A 26,553-nucleotide genomic window follows, 5' to 3' on the forward strand; every position below is an offset into this window, starting at 1 on the left:
TTGCCTTTATAATACTGTAGGTGATACAGTGAAGGACACTAAAAGAATAAGTTGCCAAATATATCCCATTTTAAGGCTCTATATATAGTTTTCTGAAGATTTGCTAAATTTTAATCCTCTGGCCTTTTCAGCAGCAGGCATTAGCTACTCCTCAGAAAGAAATGGGAAAAATATAAATGTTGCTATGATGAGGTTAAAAAAATAGTCATGTACTGGAGAAGTGTTTCACGGTTTATGATTCTGTATTTTTGTGGTCATCCTGGAAGCTGATTGACCTGTGCTATGAATGAAAGGTAGCCAAACCATTACACGACTATGAAGGTCCTCTGAAAAATCTCTGATATATTCTAAGTAGGCATACCTTAGTTGAATAACCTAGAGTTTGTTATTTGGAAAAACAGTATAGGACTTTTATCATTGCAGTCTTTGTTGTAACATCAGTGAGCATGGGAATATGAGTAAATTGCACATATGACTTTAATGTCATCTTTTCTTAAAGACTGAGAATTTCACCTTAAACCATTAACATTCTCTATTTTTATACATAATTTTAAAGCTGTTAGTTTTCTTTCCCTGTATCTTTCAAGTAATGATATCACTTAGGATTCAAGGTTAGGATACAATGAAGTTATGTTTCAGTTATAAAAAAATATTAATTGTTATGCCCTCTTTAGGAGATAACTTGTGCAAAAATGTAGCATTTCAACAGCTACCCCACTATATTTGCTTGGAGAATCTTACCGCATGCAAAAACACAAGGGAAAAATTATAAATTGTAAGTGCATATGAAATTGCGGAAGTGTCTCTTAAAATTGCTTTATAAAACATGTTGTTCTGAAATGACAAGGCTCTTGTCTGTACAGTGCTGAAGAATTGAAATGCGTGTGGATAGTACAGGGATTAGTAGGTACACAGGCAAGGGGTGCTTTACAGCTTTCAGAATCTAGGGATGTAATTTTATAAACATTTTTTCCAGTGGCAAAACTGGTTTATATGCCTGCTTCTGGCTAGTCATTGTAAACTGCAGTGCAGCATGTACCTGTGCAACTCTCCTATGGGGTGATAATAAAAAAACTCAAATCATTTTAATGAAGCAGAACAGCAAATCCATCTTAAAAATACTCTTTTATTCTGAGAGAAATTATTTCATTTGTTGGGGTAGCATAAATAACTTCACAATGCCTAAATTTTGGACACTTCAAGTTATATAAGGTGTAAATCTTAACATAAAACCTTTTATTATGGCACTAAATAAGACTGAATAAAATTCAGGTTTTTGCTTTATGCTGCTACTCAACTGCAGAGTGACTTCAGCTGCAGTGATCTCTTTTGCCTGAATCAAACCTTCACTTATTCTCTGTTCTGATTATTTATGACTGGTAATTTCCATTTGTCATTATTTCAGAGTTATCAAATCTGAACAATTTTCTACATCATTATTTCTACTAAATATTTCCTACACATGGATTGGAGAGCAATTTAAATTGTTAGTTTGAGGATTGTTTTGTGCTTACAGAGATAAGGAATCCAATAATGATATCCTCTAAACCCTTTATAATTCTGTAGTTTCCAGTCTACGTGTCAATGTATACAAGACTTGAAAGCTTTGAAACAGCTCATGTAGAAATCTGCAGTCTTATGACTGGTTTAATAGCAATTTTTTTTACTTCTTTCGTGACACAGTTAGTTGCAAGGAAAATAGAACCATCGTCTTCTCTGACTATGCCTCTAAATGAAAATTTAAAGAGCTAAGACAGATAGGAATATTATATGCTGATATACCATTCACAGATCTGAAGTAAAAGCAACTCTCCATGGTCTTTCATGATGATAAGGCCACCCTGCAAACACAAATGCTGTCCTGTCTACTGGTAGGATTGAGTAAGACTAAGAGCTAGTTAGAAACTTCTGAAATAGCCATTTGCAGCTTTTAGGTGGCAGCTCAAGTGTTCTTCCTTCAGACTGTGCTCCACAAAAATCCCTTTAATGGAACAGGACACTCGCTCTCAGAAGCAAGCTGTGAGAAGGCGTTTAGTGCTGTGCCCAGAAAGGATCCAGGGAGGAGGCACTCAGCAAGGAGACAGGTGCCTAACCTCTCTTTCCTGTCATCCCGCTTGAAGGACTGTTCAAGCTCTTTTTAGGAGGTTAATTTCAGAAAGAACCTAATTCAGGGTCAAATGATTCCCATATAGTCAATCCCCCTGTTACCTTGGTGGATCAGTAGAGTCACTGAGAGTACGTAAGTCAAAAGAACTCCAGTTTCTTCTCTTCAGCAGGATGACCTCCCCCTTCAATCCATGGTTAGATCTGAAGTATTTGAACAATTTGTGAAGCTGATAGGGGTTTAGAATTACGTGTTTGACTAATATCACTGGAATTAAGCTATCTTATTTACTTTATTCTCTGATCTGGTCAAGCTATAGATGTGGACATTAACTAAGGTTCTACTTATTTTGATTTCTGGCTTTCTTTAATATAAAGACATCTGAATGCTTCCAGAGATCTGTATCAATCTGACAGATGATTGACCAACCACTTAGTAAAAGCATGCAGAAGTCACCTACTAGCAGCAAGGGTGCCACAAGGGTATCTGGACGTTTCAGAGGGCTTTTTGCTTTTTCATGTTTTTTTTCTTATGAAGATAAAATATAACATTTAACAATTTGTTTTTATGTACCTTCTAAAAGTGAGTATGAATAAGACCAATTTATCTGGAAAATTCAGTTTACCTCAATGAGGAAGTCAACTATGTTTGAAGAATGGAAAAAATATTTCTCATTTTATTTAATTTTTTCTTTCTCTTTATTCTCCTTAAGTGAGCACTCTAAGTGAATCTACTTTTCATCTACAACTTTTTCTATCCAAAGTTTTTTTTTTTATGTTTGACTTTTCCATAGTCTGAAGGAATCTTATCTTCAGACACAATTGGATTGGGTCATAATTTGATCTGTACTATTAAATATGTAGTTTTCCATAGCTGCCTCTCAAAGATTGGCATTGTCTCTCCCCACTGTAAAGCTATCTCCTTCTTAAATGACAGAACACGAACTGTTTGTCAGTAATTAAGGTGTTCAGATTCCACATGGTCTGATTTTCAAGTCCTAATCCAGACTCTCGTGAACTTCAACTAAAAGTTTTGAATGAGTTAAGTACATCAAGGTTTGATGTGACATACAGACATTTGACATGTTTGTCAATGACCACTCAGTATACTTATTTATTCCTTTGTAGACCATTAGAACTGGATAACTATAACTGGACAGACAACACTAATCTGAGATCAACTACTTTTATATAAAGTCCAGAAATCAATTTTCCTTTTTGCACATGAGAAGTAAAGGACTGCAACAGGAAACACACAACTTAAGTGTCCCTTGATATCAAACATAACTCAAAACGTTATGTCGTCAAAGGTATGCCTTTTCAAAAAGAGAGGTAAGTATTATATTTAAAGAGAGGCAAAAATGTCAATTGCTTTTATTTACTATTTTAAGTATTCTCTTTCAGATGTTTACTTGGTAGGCAGAATGGTTCAGAGGAACACTTAAAAACAATTTCAGGCAGAATGGTTCAGCGGAACACTTAAAAACAATTTCTAGCAAACTCAGATAAAGAGAGAGCTTGTAAAGACCAAACTCCAGAAAGACTCTTGAATGTAGGCATCTTTGGCTGCTGGCAGAAATGCTATGATAACCAAATATATAATCCTAGATCACCCATGATGCACAGCATTAAGAAGACAAAAAGGGTGAAAAATTAATACAAAGCGCTGTATTTGTATGAATAATTTGTTGCATGTATACATGGTGTTATACAAAATAAGCCAGAATGCACTGCAGCACTGAGATCTGGTTTCACAACAGCAGACATTTCAGTAGCTGTAATAAGTCACTCACTGGCACTGTATGTCAGTATTCAATAGCCTCAACTGCAATTCTCCTTTTCTGCTGGAATGTGTCCTTCTTATTTTTTGAGGTTCATAGTAAGCAATACGGTATTTCAGTGGCATCAGAAATATCTAGCTATGCCCATAAAAGATAATTATGACAAAGCCTCTGACAGGAGACAAAGCTTCCTGCTATGCCTTCCTTGCTAGAAGTAACTTCTCAAGGCAAATATTTTCCTCCTTCTTTACATACTTCAGAGTTTTTGCTTTAGACACTCTCAGAATTGTCTGAAAAATTGCTTACATTGATACCCAAGTGTGCCTTCCAAAGAATGTCTGAAGTGACAGGACAGTATAAACTGATGGATGAAGTATATTGTGCTATTCTCTAAAAATTATTGTCCTATTGTCCAAGCCACTGTATAAAAGTTCCGCTAAATATTGGACATTTTATGGAGCAGAGATCATCTGTATGCATCACTGAGCATTAAAAAGTCTTGTGCTATTATCTGCTAAACAAATACATTAGTAGCGACATACCCAGGAAGAAGGGTGCAATTGATGCAATTAATATTTTTGCTTAAACATCACAGAATAATTTTCCATACACTTCCTTCCATCTCCAAGGATATAAAGGTACTTTATTAATCAAAAAATTCACTGCTGTTTTTCTCCTTGAAATTTCTGAAGTTTAAAGTCAAGCGTGGCAGGACCCTGAAGAACACTGAAATAGATAATTGATCTGGAAGCAAAAGGATCGTAAGCTGAATATAGAACCATCTAGCAGTTTTAAAACTCTTCACACAGACTGGAATTGAACTAAATTTCAGGTATTCCACTCACTTCAGTGAAAATTCAAGTTCCCAACACCTTTGAAAAGTCAGCTATTTACACAAAGCTTATCATCAACTATAGTAGACATCCGTATGGTATTCTTCAGACCAATTTCCTTAATTGCTTGTAACAGTAATTAAATAGTAACCTGAAAATGAAATTACATCTGCAGCTGGAGGAATATTTAAATTAAAATAATTATCCTTTTCCTGTTCATGAATGGTTTGAACACCACGGATTTCTGCACGTGTGTCTAATTCAGGAACAATTACCATACCTTTATGCCAACAAACTCCATCTTATGGACGGAAGAGTTAGTCATAGCTGTCTTGTATGTTGTGCTAGCTTGCTAATAATTACAGTATGGGGGAGATGATGTGTGAGTGGGGACAAATACAGAATAAGTTTCTTTCTGGTGAGAATTTTCTGGATAGTCGTTAGTAGCAAAAATAATACAACTTTACATTTGCTAAAATTATCACAGCTAAATAAATGTCACCATCTGAAACATATTTAGTCATACAAGTCTAAATATAGCTTATATGTATGGAAAGGGAACATTAAATACAAAGACACGGCTAAAATCTTTGGTGTACAATGCAACATGTACAGAATACATGGTTGTTTTTCTATTTTTGCCTGTAGATGTAACAGCTGAGGCACAGTTTTCACTCAGCTGGGAAGAGAAGAGTTTTCAAATCCTTCTGAGAATAAGAAACTCTGTCCAAAGAGAGCCTGTTCTGTGTAGAACAATGAAGCCTATGTAACCTAAAAACTTTAGGATGATTCCACTAAATAGTAACAGTGATTCTATCCCTTGTTACTCAGCTTTAATTATTCTGGAAACTTTGAGCTAATTTATGTAGATTAATAGCATTGAGAACAAATGAGAGCAATTTAATGTTTTGCTTGAATTCCTTATTTGACTTCAAACAGTTTACCTAGCATTTCTCAGGCATGCAAAAGTTCAGAAATTTCAAAAACCTGTGCTGAGTAAACCTATGTGACTCAACCTCTTAGAAATCTTCAAATAGTAACTTTGACCTACATTAGGGAGTAGTTTCTCCTTCAGATAGACAAACTGGTATTTAAATTAATCACCAAAGCTGCTGGAAATAATTCTAGGTGCTGCCTAAGAACACCTGAACTCTCATTTATCATGAGAATATCAATAAGGATTTCTGACTCTCTAATTTAATCTATCCATTCCGTATATGCTATTTTTTAGAACAGGTTCTGAAATGCAGTTCTTTTCCCATTCAGAACATCTCACCTACTAGCCCATTCCCATGCTTCTCTCCTTCCTTTCCCTTCTATCTTGTTACATGAAGCAAGGAAAGTAATATATAATGGAATGACTTTACAAATAACGATTGAATATAAAAATCGTTATACGCTTGATAGCTGACAGTTAAGGCATAATCCAGAAGGGTGGAGCTGTGGGACTGGGTTCTTTAGCCGAGACAAGAGATGAATCTATGGCCTCCCCACTTCTTCAGAGATCTTTAGACACTGTTTTTCTCACTTAGAGGAGGCAGTCTTGTTTGCAATAGTAAATTTAGGCAATAGGCTCCAAAAGCTCTTCAGCTGATTGCGTTTATGAATCCAAAGAGGAGTGAGGTACCCAGTTCTGTAGACCTTAATTATTCACGAACGGAAGAAGCTCCCGGTTCAACAAGTTGTTTGGCATGGAATCCACTTTTGAACCTCAAATTGTTAATCCTGGTATGGAGATCCTGAGTCCTTGTGCAGGGTTCTGTACACTGCTCAGTACAGCAATGCCATCTGCATACTATAGTGGGCAGCCCTGCAGTGCCTACATCCTTGGTGTGAAGGTAACTCCTAGTCCTGCTAGCTTAGTCTGGTTCCACCTAAGCTGTGTCTTTTCCTCTGAAGAGATGTCTTTTCTCACAGTTCTCTCTCTCCACTGACTATAAAGGGAGCAGTAAGTGACAAAACTTTTAAATGAATTGTGTGAGTTGGATACCAGAAGTTTGGTGGCCACTGTGGTTTGTTCCTCAGTTCGTACAAGGGGCATACCACAGCACTTTATACAGGTTGGCTATGAAGGCTTTATGTAGGCCTGGAACAGGGTTCATACAAGTAAGGTTCAAGAGAAAGCTATCCTGTTATGTGCTTTGTGAAGTGAGTATAATCCAAGCCAATACAAGATTGGATTTATACTTTAAATCAAACACAGATCCGGCATTGGCTTTGATAAGATTTTATAAAGAGAAAAAACAGTTGGAAAATGTTAGTGGAAACAGATCGTCTTTAGAACTGGCAGAAGTACAGCTCTACATTGCCTGGACATCATCACAAACCCAACAAACTCGGGATTGCTCACCTAGGTTCTGAATCAGAACAACTTATATTGACCCAGGGCTTTCAAAATATTTGCAGGAAAAGATAAAGGACAGCCTACAGGCAATCACATTCTGAAAAAATATAAGAAAAAACATCTTGATAGGCCTGTTTTGCCCCCGAAGGTACTGGTCCATTACTATCCAAGTAAGAAAGGCACTTAGACTCTTCAGAGTATTGTTTAAAAGGCTATTCATTAGAGTTAATGCTAGAAGAAGAGAATAGCATGGATGATCTTACGTCCGCTTAGAAACTGGGAGCCCTAAACTGTGTAACATTGAACAGTACTCTGACTCATGTGCAGCACACCGTGCAGACCCAGTCTATAGCAGTGATTCTCCCCTTTTGGTCTTTCAAGCTACTATAGGATTTTCTTATGAGAAAAAAACTCTATTCATCATTTCTACAGTCAAATAGAAATGATGTTCCCATAAGAACTTCTGTCTCGCTGCACTGTTAGATAAAGACAAGGCCACGCAGGAGGCATAATCACCGGTACCAAGCAGGAGCTACCTGCAGGCTGCCCTGCTCCAAGAAGCTGGTTAAATTTGTCCTCCATCAGAAGGCAGCACAACCGCACATCCAGCACAGCACAGCCTGCACCTGCTCCACTTAGATCTGCTGTGGGTCACTCACTCTTCCAGGCACAGAGCACTGCAGGTCAGCATCACTACAGCCTTGTCCTGGGTTCGGCCAAGGTAGGGTTAATTATCACCAGAAGCCGGTTGTGAGGGCTGGGGCAGCCGCAGTGCCTGTCGGTTTGTGTTGCCCCCTTCCACTTTAGAACACTGAATAGTGTTGAAGAGGGCTCGGTAGGCATGGGACAGACCCCAGAACAATGCAATAATTTGTGTCTCCCTGGAATTCCCAGAGTGGCAGCACACTTCTTCCAAATATTCTGCCAGTTTGTCAGGATTCTGCACTTGCTCAGGGGTGAAGTTCCAAAATACCAGGGGTGCCCACCCTCCTAGGCATTTGCCCATGCTATCCCACACACCCCGCCACTCATAGCTACCCAGCCCTGGGCCAGATCTCTGGGTGATGTTCTTAACTCATTTTTTAACCCTAAACAAGACCTGAAACCCATTCAGGAGACAGAAAGATAGGAGCATGCTGGCTTGAACATCCCAAGGATATTCAAAATTCACAAAAGATGTTACGATCAGCCTGAAGGAGAGAGGAGGGGTGAAGGAGTGGGGGAAAGTATCTCCTCCATAGAGTGGATTCAACTATTAATAAATTCCGAGAGATAGCATCTGAGGTACGGAAATGACTGCAGTGCTGCATGCAAATGCAAGCCCAACTTCATGCCCGGTAGTGTTATCATATCGTAAGTCGATATTACACAGTGCAGCAAAATCATAACCCTGATCCTTTTCCCTGGGTGATAAACAGCATCTCAGGGAGCACATACAGCAGGTAAGGATTTACATACCACAACCATGTGGCCAAAGACAGTAACATTTTGACCAGTGACTATTTAACTAATACAACAAATGCGTATAACAAATTATAACAAAGTTGTTTTAACACATTCTGCTCAGCCCTGCCATTATCCCTGCCCCACACTGGGCACCAGAAAGACTGTCCTAGTTTGGCCCCAGCCAGCAATAAAGGGCCACGCGGTCGCTCTATTGTCCCTCCCCTCACTGGGGTGGGGAGGAGAATGAAACAAAAAAAGGCAAAACTTGTGGGCTGGAATTAGGGCTGTTTAACAGAACAGCAAACGAACTGAACAGTAACCACAATAATACTGATTATAGAAGAATATACAAAACAAACAGTGAAATGCACAGAGCAAGTCTCACCGCCTCATGCCCCGCGTGCTCCTGAGCCTGACTGACTTCCCTCCGGCCAGCTCCCCGACTCAGAATCGAGCATGATGGCACATGGTATCAAATACTCTGTTTTGTTGGGGCAGTTTGGCCAATTTGTACACCAATGATTTTAGCCAAGTCTTTGTATTTAATGTCCCCTTTCCACACATATAAGCTACATTTAGACAATTCGGTGTGTCCCCTCCTGGCTTCTGGTGAAAATTAACCCTATTCTGACTGAACCCAGGACAAGTCTCTACTCTGAGGATCACAAACAAGGCAAATAAGGTGATCCCAGACAAGTATTAAAATATGAATTTGAAAATGGAGGCCTACTAGTGTATTGCAGCACTGCTGCTGGTTCAGTCCTGAAGTGTAACACAGCTTAGTGGCAAGTGACTGATTCTTGAGTCCTTATAAAAATAAGAAAAGTCTACTAAAAATAGCACAGAAATGTACTCTGGGGAATATTGTTTCCTCAGCAATAATAGTCTTCCAATGCTAACGCTGAAATACCTTTGTTAGCAGTAGATTTAAGACTCTGAATAAGTATCTAGCTTTGTCTAGCTTTTCAGCTAATCATTTGTGTTAGGGGTCTTCTGAAAGGTTTGTTAACGCATAGCTCCTGAACTAACATTTACTCTGTAAAAGCATAATTTTCCATGGACTTTTCAGAGCTATATTTCAGTAAAGTCAAAAGAACTCATGGAAAATACATATCATACTGATCTTTTAAGTGGAATGAAGATTATTTTGCTTATAACCTGTGTTGCGAGTTCATTTCACTGAGGGCTGTGCCTATTTTTCTCACTTTAAACCTCAGGTCACTCAGAAAGTAAAGTGGGATACATTTCTGATTTGCAAAGAACAAAGTAAGCACCCTAACATGGATATTTCCTTTCTGATCATGTCCCTTGTTATTTGTCTATATAGTAAATTTACGACTTCTCTGTTTGAATATTGCTTCTTCCCGGGGTCTTCTCAGCAATTTTTTTAATTAGCTCATATTTTCACGTTGCAGCATTTTTATATTATAGTATATTTAATTACCTTGATTTGAAAACATATAAGTATATAAAATTATCTTTGAAAAACAAAAAAGAACAAACACAACGGTTAAAATATAAGCCATAAGATCTGAAAAGCTAGACTCCTGGAGTAAATCCACGTGCCACAGATATTCAGAAAACATAAAGGTATTTGGAAAGAACCACTAACATCTGCCTATTATCTCTAATTAATGTCAAACTGCTCTCTTTTATCTAAACATTCTCTGTAAATTGTGAGCATAGAGTTTATGCTTACGTAATGCTCACATAAGGTAAAGCTGCTCATTAATTAGAAGGCAATTACAGTGTAAACAAGTATGGCTGTTTCTAGTTCTTCAGAGATGTAGGTGAGTGAAATAATTGCTACGGGTAAACAGTACACTGGGACCAGTACACAGATATTTGAATCAAAGACTACTTTGACATTCACTGTAGCTTTGTTGAATAATGGAATAATGGAATGCTTTTCAGTCATATTGATTCTCTGAGCAGTTTTATCTGGGGGAATTAAGTTCAAATACAACGCTTTCTTAACAGAAAACGTCAGTTGTTTCTAAGAAGCATCACAATTCCATCTACCACTTGTACGCAATATATTTGGTCTTTGATATTTTTCTCTCTAACAACATTACAAAGTCAGCTGAAATGACAAAGCTTGTGTGTCTTAAAACACCTGAAAGCAAATCATGTGTTACAAATATTTCACCCGTAACTAATCCTTAAGTACTCAGCAGTAAAGAAAATTGAATTTTGGTCTTTGAAAATATATACACTGCAGATGTATGCTGTGCAAGTGGTGGAACTATAACTAAGAGAGGACAGAAAGATCTAGTTTTTGTAATAGTTTAGTTGTCATTGCATATATCTTTATACAGAATGATAATAATTACTTATAAATGTCTGAATGTACATTTAAGGTAATAATTGGAATGGAATTTATACGTTTGTAAGAAGAGAATGTTCTAAACAAATGGCTATAATGTAAATATTTCTACTCAGAGAGCAGTAACATAATGGAATTGCACATTTTTCACCTTGTTCATTGACTCAGAGTAGCAAGAAGTGACATTCAGCTTCTCTTAGGCTTGTATGTTTTCTTCCAACCACTCTGCACTCAATCTGGAACTTTATTTGCTTCTCTATTTACTCCAGCAAAAAAGAAAAATTCACAAAGCCTGAAGATGAAGAGATGAGGTCAGGTTCAGGATTTTAGAGAGCTAGTGAAGTTGGTGTAAAGGCACAGAATTCTCTTTTCAAAGAATTCTTCTCTAATAAATTCAATATTTTGCACTTACAGAAAAAAATAGAGTATGGATTAGTTTCCTTCTCCTTAGGACTTCCTTGTTCTTCATTTGATAAGATGTTCTATAGAAACATCAGATGTGGAAAACCTGGGAAAAGGGATATTTGCTATAAAACATGTGCCACTAAGAGGCTAAACAGCTTTTTAAAACTAATGCAAAATACAGTATCTAACCTTGTAATATGACTTCTACTGTCTTATCCCAATGTTGTTTTTCTCAAAGTAACTAAGTGTCACTGATTCTTACAGAGCTTGGTTTACTCTAAAACATCAAACACCCAACTAAGTTTCAAAAGCTTGCCCAGAATGACGAAGATTTGGTCAAAAGGAATCTCACTTCAGTAGCTTCCTTTGTAATAAAACTATCTCCATTCAAAATTCTTGGCTCTGACCTGGCATTGCAAGCAAATTTACATCAAGAGACTATTCTTCATCTAATATACTGCAAAAAAAAAGCTGCTACTTGAAAAATTGAGCATGTACTTGGTTCTTAAAAGTCAAAATCTTGTTGGTCTGGTAGGGCTTATTCTTACTTCCAATGAAGTCACAAGCTAATTCATACTGATCTTAACACATACACATTTGATTAATAGCTGTAAAAGAAATTTAGCTATTAATAAAGCAAAGCAAACTAACAGATGAGGCCAGCTCACCCATTTGGTAAACAAAGGGAAGGAAAATAACATGAAAGCTATTTTCATATTTTCAATGAATTTTCATATTTTAAGTGAAAGCTCGTGGGAATGAAAATAACAATAGCATTAATGAAAATATTGGAGTTTATATTTCTAAACAAGCCAGTGACAACTTGATACTGATTCCAAGTACCTACTTATTCAATGTAGATAATTTTCAATCTAACGCTGGTATTCTTCTGCAATGCTGTTAAAGTTTAATTGCTTTGAGCCAGGCACTATGTTAAATGGCAGAATGGTTATGCTTCGCAGTGAGTAAATGGGCAGAAAAGGCAGAACAGAAATACCGTGACCTTCTCCATGGTGTCTCAAACTCACCCTCTTCAATATTAGCCTTGCGTCCCCAAGAAAAGTCAATTAACTTTAATGCCTTTCCGCAATTTCATAAAATATTCTTCTCAGTGGAGAGACTATTGTGGGGAAGCATATTGATAAAAATCTAACTAGAACATTCCACTTTGATGGCTGAAAACTATCCTACATACTACAGCAAACATTTCCAAGCAACAGAGAGAATATATGCTCCCGTGTCTATTACTATGGCCTATATGCACACTGTGTGCATTATTTATGCATACTTCTACAACAGGAAAAAGAAAAGTCTCTGCAATAGCTTTCTCTTTTTTTTTTTCTTTTTCTTTTCCCAAATTTTTCTTCCTCTTTGTTTATATATCTTCTTACTGTCTCAGATCTTTGCAAGAACACTTTAGAAAGTAAGAGGCAGTGGTGAGATAACTTTCATTACAGTGACAGAAATTAGTCAAGAGATGACTACTTTGCTGCTGTAGAATTCAAAACAAGCTCAGTATTAGTTAGGATTACAGTATGTTGATATAATGCCTTTTGATGTCATCTTGTTTGCCTTACTCCATTTGATCCAGTTCTCTATAGTATCAAAACTCAAATTTGGACAATGAAGCTGGAAATGTAAATTTTTCCTTTAATGGTTCTTACTTACAAAGTGAATTTTAATATTTGGCAGGGAAGTTAATGGTGCTAATATTTCTTCACAATAGAATAATCATCACACCAAGACTATTTGTGTAATTTTTCACTTGATTTAAACAAAGAGAAAAAAAGAATGTCATGAAAATATGAGAAAGCACAGTCTTGGAATGAAGATGTGAGTCAGTCTGAGAAGCAAACAGGATCTGAAAATGTAATCCTTCTGCTGAAGAGGACACTGGAAGATAAGAAGCTTCTATCCGATTTAGCTAAACTGTTTCCATGTTTGTGATAACGAATTCAGGGTCCATTTGGAGAATTCTGTGAACTAAGAAAACTCTACCATGATGTACTGGATGTAGGGCTATGTTATTGTCAACATTTTTGCTCCATATTTAGGTGTTGCTGATATATTAGCGGCTATATTATTACCCATGAAATGTAGCAAACATAGGAAGTAAATTTTGAGTGAATATTTTAAAGAAAATTTGATGAAGAATCTTACGTCATGGTGACGAATTAGATATTTTCATTTTGAAATTTCAGAAATAAGGGAGAGAGGGGTGATTGCTGGGTAGGAGAGTTATATAATGTTTTGTAAAGCCAGTGAACTGAAAGAATGGTCTATATTATTCACTGGGGGGTTTTCAATCATATTCAACTTCAACCCAATTTTTTCTTTCTTGCCAAGAAAAAGTAAATTAGAGCCTTGTTTACTTTGTTTCCAGTTGTGCTTTGAAGAATGACTGTTGCAACAACTTTGTGTAATTTCTTAGGGTTTCCATAGAAACCAGGAGACTAGACTTGAGAATCTTCGGAAAGTTTCAGAATAGGGCAGGAGCTGAACAGAACCTTGACTCTGAGTACTAGAGTATGATCCAAAACCATAAGAAGACAAAGCCTGTGCTAGCCAGGATGTTCTTTAGTTACCAAACAACAAGGATGACCTATATAACAGCAAAATTCTTTTGGATACTGATTGGTTTTTCAGCTTTTGAATCCACATGAATTTTAAATTCACTGTCTTCTAGTTTCCATAACATTTTCAATACTGCAAAAATAATGAGGGAATAAAATCACTGAAACAAAATGTGGCCTGTGATTACTATGAAATGGGATACAGTGGTTGGCATACAGATTTTAATTATACTGATATCTGGAGGCCTTCAGCTTTAAACGTCAACCCTGAGCATGTGTGTCACGATATGTGGAGAAGGTAGAATATTCTGTTGCTGTAATTTTTTAAGAAATAATATACCTGATATCTGAGAAATTACAAATGACTTTTTTCTTCTTTACTGCTTTTTAAGCAAAGGGAAAAGCCATAAATAAAACAAGATATAAAACAGTACGTGACACATCCTGTCCCGTAGCAATTACATGGGTGTACCAGCAATATTCACTGTTGCGTCTACAGCCTGTTTTTGCTAAGTATTTAATTAATCAATTCATTTGCTGTTTAAGAATGAAAGCAGCAGATGGTTGAGAAGGAAACTTATTCACTGTTTAATTTGATTTGTTTATTCTGTTGGTAATTAATTCCATGCATCAGAGCCTATTTGTTGCTCCCTTTCCCACCATCCCCTGAACCGCTGGAGACTGACTACTGCTAGAAAAGAGATACTGGATTAGGCAAGCTAATGTTTTTGGTTGCATTGAGAAACCTCTCAGCTGTCTGGCTGTGTCTCTTGCTCATAAATTTTGATTCATTGCATCACTAGATTTTGAGTTACAAGGTTGTATTGTCTCCATATCAGATTAGCAGTGACTTTCTTTATTCGTCCGGTTTGGAGGTGATTGCTCTGCTTTTACTCTTTGGTGGTAAGTAGCAGTGTCTACTTCTTGGGTAGTGTGAGCTCATGTGTACTCTGTCTGTACAAGGACTTTGATCTTTCCTCTTCTCTTTCTATAGCTTTGTGGTTTCCGTTTTTCAACAGTAACAATTTTAAGTTTATAATACGGTGCTGATATTTTTTTAGGTGATTCATGAAGTGACTGATAAAAAGCCTTCTCTTATATCCTTTAAAATTGCTGTCAAAACTCTGATTAACTTCAGTGTTCTGGGATCTGCACAAACATTCAGGATGTCTGTGAAGGATTTGAGTTACTACTCGAATTCCTGAGAACTTAAAAGAACTATCTTTTTAGATATGTTACATAGATTTTCTGAAAGTTTCAGATTCTTATTACTAATGGAAATAGTGATCCAATAATGATAATTACTATTAAAATCATGTGAGTTCTAGCCTCAAACCTGAACCTTTTCTTATCTACTTTTCTTCTTTTTGTTAAAGAACCATCATAAAATACTTCATACTTCAAATAAAATACTGGGATAAACTGAACAGTTTTAAGAAACTGTAGCAGTGCTAAATTTGATCTAGTAAACAGTATTAAGGTTAAATCAAATTATCTGTGCCTAAATATAACTGCATTAGTACAACTGGATCTGTTCAGCAAGATAAATTAGAAGTGAAGCACTCTTGAGAGACGTTGCATCTCTTGGAACATTTAGTAAAAACTAAACTAGTTAGAAAATAGGTAAATGCTATCCTTAAAGTCACAACACCATGCTTTGTTTAAAATTTTCCTAAAATCCAGTATTGTTAGGAATCAGGATTTCATCTGGGACTACTTTAGTGAAAAACAGCATATGGGAAGTTCACTTGAAATATTTTGGATGCAGTGCTTCCCACTCTTGACATAAAGCCTTGTGTTCAGTTGCTAATGAAGAGACAATGTTTTCTAGTCAGTTTGTAAAAGATTTATTGCTTTGTGATATCTTACCCTAAGGACTAGCTGAAAATTTTTATTCTGAGGTAAAAAAAGTTTATAAAACACTTTTTGTTTCTGAAGTCTGTATGTTACGTGAAAGGAGAACTATCATGTTTCTTTGTATATGTAGCTCATGTGTTATGGATTAAAACGAATGCTGAAAAAAATCATAATGTCACAGTGTCACATAGACAGGCCTGCAAGTGAACTCATAAAACTATATTTTTCCCTACTATTCACTTGGACTCTTCTAGAAATTGTGCTTTCTTCATAGTGAACAATGATATAGCATCTAACAACAGAAAACTGAAGCCAGACAAATTCAAACATGAACTAAGAAATAATTTTTTAACCCCAAGAATAATTTAGCTTTAAGACAATTTATTATGGCCTGTGATACATTCTCCAAAGTTATAAATATTTTACTTGACATTATGTGTTCTTTAGAAGATGTATTCCAATGCAAAACAAGAATTGCTGAAACATTTTTATAGTCTATGTTATGTAGAGGATCAGACTGGATTCTCACAATGCTCCTATCTTTATTTACAATCTATGAACTTTATCTCCAACACAAAATCTGTTCAGAATTGAATCTGCTTCAATGTTGACACCGTTACATTATCAGCTGATATTAAGGGAATAACGTTAGATGAATTCCCTTTCTTCTATATATGATTATTAAATAATGTGCACGAGCAAATACAATGTCATGCTAGGTAAGTATTGGCAGTATGATTGCTATATTATTGCTGTTACTGCTGGCTGTATTACAGTTAGCCACAGACTAAGATTGCGTCCTATACTACTATGAGCCTATCATCTGTTTGATCAACATAAAATTATTGAGTAAGTGTGCTGCTTGGATCATCTCACTTCTCAATTTACTTTCACAAATTACTGTGTTTGCTTTCTTTAGTGTACACAGTTTTTCTCTCACTCTTATTACTAGCACCAAGAGAACAAGGTTAAACAGAAGATATGGTCCTGAGTGACCTCGAATAAAAAATAGTGCACCTGAAATGAACTACTGAGAAATAAAATACAGAACAAAATTATAATATTGCAATAAAACCATCAGTGTCAATAATAGATGGACTCAGCAACCACAGCATCGCTCCTCAATATTAAACTTGGGGAAGCGGGATGTTCAGTCAAGGTATACATAAATCACTTTATTTCTGGTTTTTTTTTTATTTAAGAAATCTTATGGAGGATGACAGCCTTAATATTTGCCTATCATCTCCTATAAGCAGTAAAAATGAGCTAGGCTGCTCATTAGAAAATAAATTTAGACTGCTGTACAGCCACAGCTGACATCCTGTGTGGGTCAAGTGTTCCTTAGTGTTCAAGACCTAATAATTGACAAAGGTTTTTACGCTGTCTCCTCTTTACATTTCAGTTACACCAAAAGACCTGAAGGTGACAAAGGTAACAAACAGCAAGAGGCAGTCCCTGAGGAGGGAATCATATCTACTGAAATTTGATGATTATTTTGTTCTTTTAATAAAACTTGTTACAATTTTCAGGTGTGTCTGGAAAACAAATTTCAAGCCCTAGAAACTTTACCCATACTCAAGTTTACTTCAATGAAACTTTCTCTGTCATATTGCCATGAGATCCACTTATTTCCTTTTTGAAAATTTCCATTCAGCTTCTAGAGAAGATAAGAGATGAAGTGGGATTTATGAAGTATGATTTAAAGATATTAATATTTTTGCTTTTGATGAGTGACCTTTGTTTCATATATCTGAATAGTAGTTACATATTTCACTAACACTATTAGAGATAAATAAAGGAAAAGGGGAGAAAAAAACTTAGAAAAATGTCAGAATTAAGAAGTATGCAAAAGATTACTTGTCTTGCAGGAGCTCAGGCTTGCACAAGTTAGTTAAAGAGGGCATGATTACTTTCCCGATAATCATCAAAGAATGAAATTATGTCAGATTTGCGGTTGTAATTGTGTTGCTTTCAAGTATTCAAGAATGGTAGCAACTTTGTTCCAGAAGAGGGCAAGTCTTATCAAATAAAACTTTAATCCTGACTGTAAGAAAATAGAGACTTATTAACATTACATCCCTCTACATAATTCTGTCTTCTCCGAATTTATTGCTACTTTAAGCAGCAGAAAATATTTCATTTATTTCTCCTCTTCGCTGAAGAAGCTGGTTACCAAATTCCCCTAGGCCTCTTTCACAAGATCTTCCTTGGTGCCAGCATGACCATCAGTAATTGTTTTGCATATGATGATCAAGACCAACAGACACCCCAGGCAGCACAATCATGCCAGAATTCACATGCTGCACTGGACTGGAATGGTCACTATCTGCAGAAAGAGACAAAGAAAAAAATCTCCTCTGCCCTCTTTAGTCATCAGCAGAAAAATGCCACCTACTCATGATGTTCACATAGTTCTTCACGGGTGTAAAATGTGCAAAGCAGAAGTCAGCAGAAACGGGGCTTGCTGTGATGTGAGAAGAACTTAGCTTTTATGTCTGAACCGTGGAACATCATGGTTTCTATCCCACTTATTTCCTTTCACGAATCTCCAAAGTGAACTTGGAAGGACTTTGTAAACAACAGGTAAGGAGACATCTCTGTGGGATTTTGTAACACGTACAGACTGTTCCCTCATCTTCTCAACATGGACATAACTCCAGTGCTTTCAGGCAGAGACAGATATTAGTTTTTTCTCATCACATGCCATTAAGTGAACTAGAAAGAGACATCACCTGTGGTAATTCAGATTTCATTTTTGAGGAAGATTTCCCAGGCACTATGAGAATGACAACATAAGATCAATGTGTTAAAAAACAAGTGCACTCAAAGTGAGAACAAGTGTGAGCTTGCCAAATGCTGTGGATGTGCATGGCTTGTATAGGAGGTTGAAATTAGCTAGATTTTGAAGGTATAAGAGTGGGATCTGACTCACCATTGAGAATAAAGGATGCAATGATCACTTTGATTAGAAAAGAGTACTTGGTGAAGGTCAAGAAGGCCTATGTTATAAAGTCATGGTAGAACTACAGAAAGCAAGTACAATTTTATGAATTGCCCTCAGACACTTCTCTTATGGTTTGTTCCAAAAGATACTTCATCATTGTATGATAACAAGTCTAACGCTGAGGGTACTCACTAGCTGAATGAAGAAGCAGATGCTTGAGCAGCATAGACAGTGCTGACCATGAAAACATCAAAGAATTTGCTTCCTGAATTGGTTTTCCATATCTCTGTGACTGAAGTAGGAAAATGTTGCACAAGTGAGTGTCACTAGCCAACCTGATAAATCAAGTTATGTAAATTTATCATTTTTCATCTTATTTATTTAAACAGTAAATTGTGCTTCTTAACATGACTGACAACTAGTGGACTTCACTCAAGGAAGACTCTCATCACACTTTAAAAGTGGCTTCAGAACTAATGAATGTCATGAGAGTGACTTTGGCTTAAATCATGCCATGCTTGTTTCTCATGCTGAACTGCAGGTCTGATAGATTTTTTTGAAAAGTGCTGTAATGCTTGTTACGGTGAATCTTGAATCTAGTAGAAAAGTTTAAAAAGAAAGAATTATAGTTCTCATGGTATTCTTAGCATAAAATTAAAACATCTGAATGATTTTAAGAGGGTACAACCTCAGATGTGAAGTAGCAAATACGCAATGCACTTAGAGTTATTAGCCAAGTCTGTCTTATGTGGAGAGTGAAGTAAAAGAACCCCAGAGTTTTCCCTCACAAATTCAAGTACGTTACTAGATAATAAAAACTAGATTAGTAGTAGTGGGAAAACTAGCATTTTTGCATGTGTAGGTACTGCATCAAGATATGTGGCAGAGTGTGTTCATCTGACATGTTGGACTAGCCTTAAAAGCCAGTTGAAATGAAGGTGATTTATTTCTAAACTTCTCAGGCAGCTTTTGAAATAGCAGCATAAGATGATTTCAAAAATCCTTGTTGTTTGCATTCTGAAGATGAAGGAATTTTATTTCCATGACAGTTTGAAGCAACAACAGATCTATAAGCGTACACAGGAAAACTAATAAAGACTGAAGAAAAGTACTGAAATAATATTACCATAACATACAGAATTTAGTTTTAATACATTCATTTTTCTGAGTTCTGTACATGAAAATTAAAATAAAGGCTGTCTGGATAAAGCGGTGATTTTTCTATGGAGGAGACCACTTATTGCAATAATCACAGTCAGCTCAGGACACTACTGAGAAGAGAAATCTCTTCTAAGCCGGGACTTTCAACGACCATTTCAGCATTAGGAGTTAATCCATTTGCCAAGTGATTTGAACTGAAGCATATTTAACATTATTTTATTTCTGAGCTTTTTAAAAAATATCCTAAATGTTAAAATGAGGGATTTTGCAAATCCAGTGTAAGGAATAGAAATCTGGATTTGATCTGTTACAAGCAACAAACAGGTAAAAGCAGAATTCCAGAAAAGGCAAGTTCGTAAGGACATGTAAAGCCACATGGACTTGTGCAGAGTTCATCACGAGGCTGCAGTCTGTCCAAAGGCCAATGTTTCCAAAGAGACATATGTACTAACACACACAGCATTTGGGCTGCACCCAGAGCTCACTATAGGAGGAAAACATTAGCTTTAGACAAGGATATACTTTATTTTCTTCATTGCCACACTTTAGGTTACATGTTGAAAATACTTGTTAGTGAACACATTCTGTGACCTCAGGGGAATCAATGACTGTATTTTGCTCCAACTTCTGTGGCAAGCCAGTCACAGCTGTAAATATGGGCTATAAACAGTGATACATGACATTGCAACAAAGCCCTATTTTTTGAACTATCAGCTGATAATACCTCTAAATTATAGATAATGGTAAATAACTGCTTTAAGAGTACTCCTAATTACAACTCACATTTTTTCTGCTATGCATCATCTGGTACACCAGATAATGTCAGTTAAACTGGAAAGAGTAGGAAGTTGAACAAAAGGCTGAATACCTGCCTTCTCACTTTTTAAAAGAGAAGAGTTACTGAAGATAATATACCCCCAAAAAAAGTATTTTGTCCAGACATGATTTTGGATCGTAACTGAAAGAAACAGGATTTGATTTACTTCCTTCAGATTTGGAACAGTGGAGGTTTTAAAGGTAAGGCTAGTGAGAATATTAGTGAAACACTTTCTTTAATGACATTATTTTATTAATGGTGACCTTATTGCTCCAGTTCTGTTTTTATAGTTGTAATGAAGTGTTAGTGTTCACTTATGTCCAATACATTCAGATATAACTACAATGGAGAAAATAAATTATTACCTATCCCCCAAAATGAAAACATAGTTTTAGTCCCCAGGCTCAGATCTCTCACAGAATGAGATCTGAAGTGTCTAACAGAGTTTCTAGAGCTACCTAAATAGAAGTGCTTAGCACAAACTCTTATTAAAGCCATGAGAAATAGGAAAGCCATGTTGAAATAAACAACCATCCTGCTAGCCAAAGTATTTTGTCTTTAACTGTAAACAAAGGAGGTGCCTAAGAAAAAGTATCAGCACAAAGCATGGATAAGTGAGACTTCTGTCAGTGGTCTGTGATCATTATCAGCTCAGAGCTGCTGGTTGTCTGCAGCTTTCTATGCATTAAGTAGTTCTCAGTGAATATTCCTCCCTTGAATCTATCCTGGCCCCCTTTGAAGGGAGTGGGGCTTTGAGTATCTCTAACCCTTGTAAGCTACAAGCTTCTGGAAGACCATCTCCTGGAAGTACATTCCTTTTTTCTCTTCAAAATATTAAGCAAGATTTACTATTTCTTGTAAATATCCCTTCATACTGTGCTGGCTGTATCTGCCTTTTTATCTGAAGGCTTGTGGCTGTTACTCGACAGCTTCACAGAGAGTGAATACTGTGTTCTTCTTCCTTTAAAGCTGTTCTAAAGACAGAAGGTCTTTCCAAGAGGAGCTTTGTCACTCCATATAATTGAATCAGCTAGCAAATGATGGGTTTATCTAAGTAATTTAACAAAGTATCTACACAATCAGTTACTGAATTCATATAAGTTTTTACAACTCCTCTACAGAAAGAATAAAATAACATGTAATATGCAGCAGTTAAACACTCAAATGAAACAACAGATATGACATTTAATTTTTATTATTCTCTACCCTTTCTCTCTTTTCCTGCGATTCATAGTCAGGAACTAATGCTTACATTTAAGAAAAAAATGCATAAATTTGCCTGCCTCAGCTATGATTTATTTACAGTTATAAAATATTTAATGCATATGAGAACTGAGATTATCATGGTGTCTTACTTCATAATATTGGGAAGTAAAAACTAATTCCTAAGGTCACTTTATGAAACTTCTTGGATTAAAGTGTCCTAATCTAGAAGCACTGCAGATTTCTTAGGTCTGCAAGAACAATGGAGAACTTGATAACTGAACACAAGTCTCAGAAGGATCCTTGCCCTTGTCAGATGCCATATGCTCTATAAGTGGGTGTTGTAGGTAACTAAATTTCAGACAGTGAAGAAAAAGGCAGAATACGTAGTGAAATTGATTCAGGTTTAGCATTGTTGTTTCATGATTTATTTTCTGTAAGAAAAAATAAAGATAGTACTCCACATAATCTCAAGTCTCAAGGATGGATCTTAAAAAGAGTAAAATCATTTGTGAATTATTATACTGGAGTGTTCATCAAAACACTTATATAGAAGACTAGGTATCTATTCCCAGGAAACAAGAAACAAACTAGACTGACTTATTTGATCCTCTGTGATAGTAAGGCTTATTTTGGAGTCTGCCTACCATATCTGTTCATCCCTTTTTCCCCAGTAAGATTTGACTAAGCTGTACCAGCAGAGGATTCTGTTTACAAGGACTGCCCTAGCCCCAGCTGCCATGAGGTTCCAGGTAGAGATGCTCCACAGCAGGATAATACAGCTACAGAGAGTTCATATTGTTGTTCTACTCCACCTCCATTTTTTTTACTTACTTGTGATTAATTTTTGGAGTAGAACACTGTGTAAGAAAGAAAATATGGTGATAAAGCAAAAGATTCTGCTTTTATGCTTTGAAGTTGCTACTGGCCACTAATCACATTCTCTAGAGTCCTGATCTGGAACAGGTTTAGCCATGTAAAGGCTTTCTGTTGATCAGATGTGACCTCCAGCTGGACTCCTCTAATCTATGCTTCATCTCTCCAATTTCCTTATGAAGTTATTTGAAAGTGATAGTGAGAAAAAAGAATACATGTCAAAACTATAGAAAGATCTAGAAAGCTGATGGACACCAAAACTGAAATTTTAGGGTACTGAGGAAGTTAAAGAAAAAAGTGATGCAGAAATAGGGGAAATAGACACATATACAAAAACACCCTATAGAGGCATTTCATCCTCTCCTTATAAACGGTTCTGAGAACTTCCTTTTCACCTAAATTTAAGAGTTAGTAAATGCTAAGAAAGTGTATCCTGAATTCTTTAAGTGAAGGCCCAAGTTCTATCAAAAGACAAACAGATTTCCCAGCCTCATGAGAAAGAAGTCTTAAAGTACACGCCCTCAGAAGCTACCTCAGACAAACAGAGTGACAAAACCAGTGTCTAAAATCACACCCCGCCTGGACAAGGTCCTCCACAGCCTACTGTAGGTAACCCTGCTTCGGAAGAAGGGTTGGAGTAGATGACCCACAGAGGTCCCTTCCAACCCCTACCATTCTGTGATTCTGTGATTCTGTGATTGGTGTGATAATTTACTGCCTAACTCTCTCCCGGAAGGTCAGAAAGAAATTAATTATTATTTTTTCTCCTTGTCTCACATCTCACATATTTAGAAACATAATAAATGAGATAGATAGCCATGCAACTTATTTTACTTCTTCTAAAGACAAGTTAACACCAGTGTAGTACTTTAGGAAAGAAAAAATATACAAAAATTTGGGATATGTTAGCTATTTGTCATACTATTTTTATGTACTATACATTTGCATAAACCATTTTTCTTTGTCATATTTTGAATGTTGTATTCGCAATTTTAGATCAAATTACATTTAATCAATTTTAATTTTAAAAGCGTACTTGGTGTTTATTGTCCAGTTCAGAGAATCACAGAATCACAGAATGGTAGAGGTTGGAAGGGACCTCTGTGGGTCATCTAGTCCAGCCCTCCTGCCAAAGCAGGGTCACCTACAGCAGGCTGCACAGGACCTCGTCCAGGCGGGTCTGAATATCTCCAGAGAAGGAGACTCCATAACCTCCCTGGGCAGCCTGTTCCAGTGCTCCGTCACCCTCAGAGGGAAGAAGTTCTTCCTCATGTTCAGACGGAACTTCCTGTGCCTCAGTTTGTGCCCATTGCCCCTTGTCCTGTCACTGGGCACCACTGAAAGGAGCTTGGCCCCATCCTCCTGACACCCACCCTTCAGATATTTATAAGCATTTATTAGGTCCCCTCACAGACTTCTCTTCTTCAGGCTGAACAAGCCCAGCTCCCTCAGCCTCTCCTCGTAGGGGAGATGTTCCAGTCCCCTCACCATCCTTGTAGCCCTCCACTGGACTCTCTCCAGTAGCTCTTCATCTTTCTTGAACTGGGGAGCCCAGAACTGGACACAGTACTCCAGATGAGGCCTCACCAGGGCAGTGTAGAGGGGAAGGAGAACCTCCCTCGTCCTGCTGGCCACACTCTTCTTGATGCACCCCAGGATCCCATTGGCTTTCTTGGCAGCCAGGGCACACTGCTGGCTCATGGTTAACCTGTCGTCCACCACGACACCCAGGTCCCTTTCCACAGAGCTGCTCTCCAGCAGGTCCACCCCAAGCCTGTACTGATGCATGGGGTTGTTCCTCCCCAGGTGCAGGACCCTGCACTTGCCTTTGTTGAACCTCATCAGGTTCCTCTCTGCCCAACTTTCCAGCCTATCCAGGTCACGCTGAATGGCAGCACAGCCTTCCGGTGTATCTACCACACCTCCCAGTTTGGTGTCATCAGCAAACTTGCTGAGGGTACATTCTATCTCTTCATCCAGGTCGTTGATGAAGAAGTTAAACAAGGCTGGGCCCAGTACTGACCCCTGAGGGACACCACTTGTTACCAGCCTCCAAATAGACATAGCGCCGCTGAGGACAACCCTCTGAGTTCTGCCATTCAGCCAGTTCTCAATCCACTTCACCGACCACTCATCCAGCCCACACTTGCTGAGCTTCCCTAGGAGGATATCATGGGAGACTGTGTCGAAAGCCTTGCTGAAGTCGAGGTAGACAACATCCATGGCTCTCCCTTTGTCTACCCAGCCAGTCATGTCATCGTACAAAGCTATTAGATTGGTCAGGCATGATTTCCCCTTGGTGAATCCATGCTGACTACTCCTGATAACCTTCTTTTCTTCCACTTGCTTGATGATGGCCTCCAGGATAAGCTGCTCCATCACCTTTCCCGGGATGGAGGTGAGGCTGACCGGCCTGTAGGTCCCTGGATCCTCCTTCTAGTCCTTTTTGAAGATTGGAGTGACATTGGCCTTTCTCCAGTCCTCGGGCTCCTCTCCTGTCCTCCAGGACCTCTCAAAGATGATGGAGAGTGGCTCAGCAATGACATCCACCAGCTCCCTCAGCACTCGTGGGTGCATTCCATCGGGGCCCATGGATTTGTGGACGTCCAGATTGCTTAAGCGATCCCTCACGCAGTCCTCCTCGACCAAGGGAAAGTCGTCCTCTCTGTAGGCTTCTTCTCTTACCTCCGGGGCCTGGGATTCCTGAGGGCCAGTCTTAGCACTGAAGACTGAAGCAAAGAAGGCATTCAGTAGCTCTGCCTTCTCCGCATCCTCCATCACCAGGACACCCGCCTCATTCAGCAGCGGCCCCACGTTGTCCCTAGCCTTGCTTTTGCTGCTGATGTAGTTGAAGAAGCCCTTCTTGTTGTTTTTGACATCCCTTGCCAGCTTCAATTCCAGGTGAGCCTTGGCCTTCCTCGTGGCATCCCTGCACGCTCTGACCATGTTTCTGTATTCTTCCCAAGTGGCCTGTCCCTCTTTCCACATTCCATGGACCTTTCTCTTCCACCTGATCTCTGCTAGAAGCTCCTTGTTTAACCATGCAGGTCTCCTGCCTCCTTTGCTAGATTTCTTTCTCAGGGGAATGCATTGCTCCTGAGCACGGAGGAAGTGACGTTTAAAGAGTGACCAGCACTCTTGGACCCCCCCGCCTTCGAGAGCCCTGGCCCACGGGATTCCTCCCAGTAGGTCGTTGAAGAGGGCAAAGTCAGCCCTCCTGAGGTCCAGGGTTTTGATCCTGCTTATCTCCCTGCTTCCTCCACGCAGGATCCTGAACTCGACCATTTCATGGTCACTGCAGCCGAGTCTACCTCCGACCTTCACATCCTCCACCAGTCCCTCCTTGTTTGTTAACACAGGGTCCAGCAGCGCACCTTTCGTTTTTGGTTCCTCCACCACTTGCATCAGAAAGTTATCATCGATGCTCTGTAGGAACCTCCTGGATTGCGCCTGCCTAACTGTATGGTCTTCCCAGCTGATGTCAGGGTGGTTGAAGTCCCCCATGAGAACCAGGGCCTGTGACTGTGAGGCTGCTTGCAGCTGCCTGTAGAAGGCCTCATCAACCTCCTCCTCCTGGTCAGGTGGCCTGTAGTACACACCCACCGTAATGTCACCCTTATGAGTCTGTCCCTTAATTCTAACCCACAAGCTCTCAACTCGTTCCTCATTTGCCCCCAGGCCAAGCTCAATGCATTCCAGTTGCTCCCTCACATATAGAGCAACTCCACCACCTCTCCTTGTTGGCCTGTCTTTCCTAAAGAGTCTGTAGCCATCCATGACAGCATGCCAGTCATGCGAGTTGTCCCACCACGTTTCTGTGATGGCGACCAAGTCATAGCCATCCTGCTGTATGATGGCTTCCAGCTCCTCCTGTTTATTGCCCA

Source organism: Opisthocomus hoazin, chromosome 8, assembly GCF_030867145.1.
Source record: "Opisthocomus hoazin isolate bOpiHoa1 chromosome 8, bOpiHoa1.hap1, whole genome shotgun sequence".
NCBI classification, from domain to species: domain Eukaryota; kingdom Metazoa; phylum Chordata; class Aves; order Opisthocomiformes; family Opisthocomidae; genus Opisthocomus; species Opisthocomus hoazin.